The sequence below is a fragment of the Neopelma chrysocephalum genome, unplaced genomic scaffold (assembly GCF_003984885.1).
Source record: "Neopelma chrysocephalum unplaced genomic scaffold, ASM398488v2 Primary Assembly neopelma1_86629, whole genome shotgun sequence".
Classification (NCBI taxonomy): Eukaryota; Metazoa; Chordata; class Aves; order Passeriformes; family Pipridae; genus Neopelma; species Neopelma chrysocephalum.
The window spans coordinates 311-6,034 of record NW_020916160.1 but is presented as its reverse complement, the minus strand read 5'-3'; the positions used below and the strand labels follow the sequence as shown (position 1 = coordinate 6,034).

Genomic DNA, 5,724 nt, shown 5'->3' with positions numbered 1-5,724 from the left:
AGAAAGCTCTGCATGGCTTGGATCTAACCCTGCATAGTTATAGTTGGAGAACAAAAGAGGACCATCCCTGTAGACCAGAAGCTGCCTTTTTTTTTTTTTTTTTTTTTTTTACACAGCAGTGGGGCTATGGCAGTTTTCTCTATGGAACGAGGCATGTTTTCATCATCCCATGAGCGACCACAGGATGTCGTCATTTGTGTCCCCAAACAGAACTTCTTTTCTTTATCAAGTGCCTGCCCAAAGGAAATTACAGCTTCCTACTATTTGGAAAATCCAGGTACTGAGAGCTGCATAAATAGCCAGGAGACAGAGGAGCTAACTATGAGACTTCACTGAACAAATCTCAGTGAAGGCCTCTCAACTCAGTGGAGGTCTCAGCCTATTTTATCCCCTTTGCCTGGAGTGCTGGTTCCTTCCCGTTTCTCCATTGGCTGAGATCCTCAGGTGGTTACAGACTTCCTGACACACCTACTATATGTCCCTTATTATATGCTTCTTAGGTGGCTCTGAAGGTCACTGAAGGACAAACTACATATTTTTCAAGATGGAGGTTACAGCACAATTCAAAATGGAGGACATCACTACATTATATATTCCTTGCTGCTGATTGTCCTTTGTTTCTGGACAATCTGTACCTCTGTGTGACTGACAACTGCACAACTAGGAACTTGTTACTGCTAAGCCAACTGTGACTACACTACAAACTTTGCAAGAACACCCACTTATTCCTAAAAAGCTGTATTCAAAAAGAGGCAAGTCTATGCCATATTAGATCTCAGCAAACTTAGCTGCTACTTATAGATTTATACAAAAAAAGCCTTGTTACCTCCTTTTGAAGTGAGCAAGACTTTTCACGGTATAGTGTTGCTAACAAAACCCTTTTGGAATGCAAACCTGTGTTGGAGTATAAATTCTTTATGACACAGCAGAGATAAGAAATGATCTTAGCCAGAAACCATGGGATTTAAACAAAGACAAGGAAAGTCTGTTTACATCCACTGCCTGAAATTCTTACATTATCTTTTAATTAAGCAGACTTGTAGGCTCCATAGGTAAATCCCTTTTATCACTTTGTTTGCCCCATCTGCCTTGTGATTGTGATAAAGAAATATCTGTTTATCTGTTTGAAGAAAAATATCTCCCTGTGTTTCCTGACCTTTAATCCCAGCTATGAATGGAATGTTTGTCCCTCCTTCCCAGAACCCTATATATACCAAAATTGTGATGAATAAAGCATTCAGTTTTGTACATGCAAACTGGATCGTTGCTTCCTTAAAGCGTCACAAATGGCTCCCGAGAACAGCAACATGAATCCTTGAGGGGAATAGAGGCAAGGACGGAGAAGAGGTCTTGCTCCGGTGACGGGTCGCAATCGAACAGAACGAAAAGCGCGCTAAACCAGTTCCTCTCTGCTGGACAGAAGGTAGACGCGATTGCGGAATAGGGCGGGTTTGAATGCTCGGAGGCCAAAAAGAGAGCCTCCTCCGATCGAAACAAAAAGGCTGCTTTAAGCACGTAGGGGCCAAAAATAGCTTCGAAACAAAAAAGACGGGCAAACAACTGCCCTGAACAAAAGACTGCTTAGGAAATGCGATCTAAGATGTCCTCAGAGCAAAAGACAGTTTACGAACTGATGAAATGCCTCCTTAAACAACATGGGCTCGATTTAGATGACTCTTCCTTGCAAAACTTACTGCTGTGGGACGGCAGCGCCACTGCAGGGGGAAAGAGAGCGCCAAAATAGCGGCAGCTCCTCGGCACCGCTACTGCCGGACGCCCCTAAAGTCCCTACGGCCGCGGCCGCCTCCGCTTAGTACCGCTTCCAGCAGCAGCAGCCGCTGCCGCGGGGGACTGACCGCCGCCCGTCTCGCCTTCCAGTTTCCAGCGCTGCCGCCGCCGCCATCCCGCGCAAGGTCGGGGTGCGGGCGAGCGCTAGCGAGCTGCCGCGCTGCCTCAGCGAGTTCCTGTGTCGCCGCCTGCTACCGCTGCCAATGGCGGCCGCTGCCCAGTGGGGGCTGCTCGCCGCCTGCCTCGTCGACCTTCAGTTTCCAGCCTCTCCGCTGCCGCGGAAACCGAGCCGGCCCGCGACCCCCCGCCTCTCTGAGTCGCCCGTCCCCGACAAGCGCCCAGCCCGTAAAACTCGTTCTCCAATCGGAAGAGCTGCCTGACCGCCTCCCCCAGCGATTCCGAGCCGCCCAGCCTGGAGTACTCTGACTGCCGCCAGACGCCTCTCTATCTCCGACAATTGAGGGGGAATGGGGAACCAGCCGGGGGGGGGGGGAGGGTCCCACGCCGACCCTGCACGTAAGTGATTGAGAGAAGAAAGCGAAATCTCTCATTACTCTTTTTAATCTCTTGTGGGTAACTTAAAACCGATGTTTTACTCAAACTGGAATACAGAAAGTTTTAGGGAGTTTCCTGTGGAATGGATCTTTGTGCTGAAGTTATAGCGAAGTGCCTTGTTCTTGGTTGTGTTTTGCTCCTGTAAGAACCTTTTGCCAAAATATCGTATTCAGAAAAAAAAAAAAAGAGTTTTGGCAAAAAGAAAACGAACCCCTGACAAAAACAGTCTGCCAGGAGGGGAAAAAAAAAACAACGTTAAACGTCCTCTTGCTAAAAGTCTGCCTTTGCAAAGGAAGAGATAAGGTGTGTTACACAAAAGAGATCGTTTGTTGCTTAGTAACCGGGCGGGAGGTTTAAATCTTTCCGGCCAGAGAAAATTGTATACCCTGACGCAGGAAGATTTAAACTGCCGATTTCTCGGGGCTGGGGGGAAGTGGATTCTCTCGTCTTCTGTCTCGTCCATTCTGGGATGGGGAAAAACTAAAACCTTCTGCTTTATAAAAACTGTGACTTTGCTACTTTGTGGTTGAGGAAAAAAAGTTCTCTTGTCTAGCAGTCTGAGGGGAGGGCATAGAAAATCCAACCCTCTCTCTTGCTTTGAATTTTCCTGCTTACAGGATAGGGGGAGGGAGGCACTGCAAACTGAAACCCCTTCCATCACTCAGTTCCCTTATCAGTTGGCTGCTTCTAATAAACCCTTTGGGGGGGGCGTAAAGAAGCAACAGGCAAACCCCAAAACCTCTTGGGAAAGCAAAAAGAAAAGCTACCTTTCTCAAGGAAAGCTAAGAAACCAATTAAAGCTAAACCTACTGCCTACAAAGCAAAGATTCTCTAGGGAATAAACAGGCTGAGTTCTCTTTTGTTGTCTAAGGCCCTTAAAGCTGCCTTTACACTGTCATCTACTAAGATCAATATAATACCCTGACTCCTATAATTAAAGATCAGAGATGAAATTGCAAATCATTTTATAAATTTATATTGTTATTAACTGTGAATGTTTAAGTTTTGTCTTCTCAAAACCAAAATACTGGCCTGAATAAGCAATGGCGAGCCACTTAAGTAAAAATGGAAAGAACTGTTATCTTGATTCCTGTGATGTCTACAAATGAGAACTCCTAAAAATGAAGCCAAATGAAGAACCATACTGAACAGTGAAGTCAAAGAAAGCAACAACAAGAATCAGAGACTGTAAAATAAAATCACTAAATGCCTTGCCTTTTGTTTGCAGTATAGAATCTTCTAGTGTAACAATGTAATATTAATTTTTGTTTTGTTGTTAAAATAATGTTTGTCTTTGTTTTCTAATTGTTTCAGCAAGTGAAAAGATTCCCTGCTAATTCATATGAGGACTCATACAAGATTTCACATGAATCGAATCTGGTTATACTAAGAAAAATCACGGTATCTGTTTTTAAAAAAACATCAGTAAGTTGCCATTTTAAATCCGTATTTGCCTCATTGTTGTCACTTTGACACTCACCATACACCACTGACAGACTGCACAGATACAAAAGGACTAGGAAGTTGTAAACAAGACCTCATAGGTGTGACTGCTATAGAAAGCACATTTGTTTCACCAATGCTTAGGTTGCATCTAGTCCCTGAAATCAAGAACATAGATGCCTGATTTTTATGACCTTTGTTATGTCTCTCTATACCTACCACAATGTAGGTATGATCACCTGTGCTTATGTTAAAAGCCAGTCTGTTTTCCTCACTTTCAGTTTTCTGAACCTTAATTTTAGTGGGTTTAATTTTTATCTCCTAATTTGGCTTGAGAAATACATGGGTGCCAGTTATAGGAACTACAGAGGTGACAAGCTATTACATACAGATTTGATTTGAAGTGTTTTCTGGTTAATTCAACGGAAACAGGTTTAACAAAGCAGAGTTTTTATGGATTAAGGTGGACAGCAAGACTTTCATATTTTTCTTAAAACTGACTATAAACATATGCAGAATGCCTTTAAATTGATATGATTCCTTCATATGTCTTTATAATGCCAAGCTTTATGGCCCAAATTATTGTGACATGTAATGCCTTTGTATAATTATACTTTCCATGTAAGAAGGGCACATGAGTGTAGGAAGCAAGAAGCAATGGTAAAATGGTTAAAAGTTCCAATATTTTATTGACATATTTGGCTTTGTGATTGATGCAAGTGGCATAAAGCTGCTTGAAACATTTTTTCAGGTATAAAAAGAGCTGTACATTGTCTGGAAAAAAAGGCCTTCTTGCTAAATTAATTTTTACTTGTGTTAAATGTAAGGCTGAAGTGTTTTTTGTTAAATCCATTTAAGAATACTTTTGCTTCTAAAATGCAGCTGTAGATTTTTGTTATTAGCTCATTCTGAATTGATGCATCAAAGCATTGATAAGTTAAAGAAATTTTGAGATCAACTTAAAGAAGATAATAATCAAGGCTTAGGTGGCATGTTTAGTTGGCTTAATATGTTTAGTATAGTACCCTAGTTAAAGAAAGCATTTAGAGTAGTATTAATGGGCCTATTTGTATTTTTTGTATTATGCTTTGTATTCTCTGTTTATTATCTTGTATACAATGCGTGGTTAATTGCAGTTTTGTGCAAAGCCTCAATCTTGCAGCTTGAAAACAAAAAGGGGGAGATGTTGGAGTATAAATTCATTATGACACAGCAGAGATAAGAAATGATCTTAGCCAGAAACCATGGGATTTAAACAAAGACAAGGAAAGTCTGTTTACATTCATTGCCTGAAATTCTTACATTATCTTTTAATTAAGCAGACTTGTAGGCTCCACAGGTAAATCCCTTTATCACTTTGTTTGCCCCATCTGCCTTGTGATTGTGATAAAGAAATATCTGTTTATCTGTTTGAAGAAAAATATCTCCCTGTGTTTCCTGACCTTTAACCCCAGCTATGAATGGAATGTTTGTCTCTCCTTCCCAGAACCCTATATATACCAAAGTTGTGATGAATAAAGCATTCAGTTTTGTACATGCAAACTGGATCATTTGCTTTATTAAACCATCACAAACCTGGACCTTGAGGTAGTTCGCAACTCATACAGGAAACCTACTCCAAGGTAGTCTCCTTAAATATTGCCAAAGCACAGGAGAAAACTTTTTCACCTTTTATGGTCTAAGGAACCGAGCTTTTGGAACTTTATAATCAGCTTGAAGTATAAATGGACTACTTCAATTTGGATGGAAGAACATGGCTCTCATTAAATTGTATACGTCTTCAGGATAAAAAAACTTGCCATTGCCTTCCACAAACAAAGCAAGAAACCTAACAGGTTCAAGGAGTCAATTCTGAAAATTCAGTGTAGGATCAACCCAAACTGTACGCATGGGGAATTTTACTCACTTTGCGAGGATCCAAAACACTTTTTTCCTGCA

The 5,724-nt window shown here is 41.5% G+C and overlaps 1 long non-coding RNA gene across 1 annotated transcript; it reads left to right on the top strand.

Moving 5' to 3' along the window:
* The first annotated feature begins 2,141 nt into the window (after window positions 1–2,141).
* On the top strand, window positions 2,142–5,328 carry LOC113979657. Its single transcript, XR_003537945.1, has 2 exons — window positions 2,142–2,304; window positions 3,658–5,328. It is a non-coding gene; the product is annotated as an uncharacterized LOC113979657 (long non-coding RNA).
* Window positions 5,329–5,724: the final 396 nt, after the last annotated feature.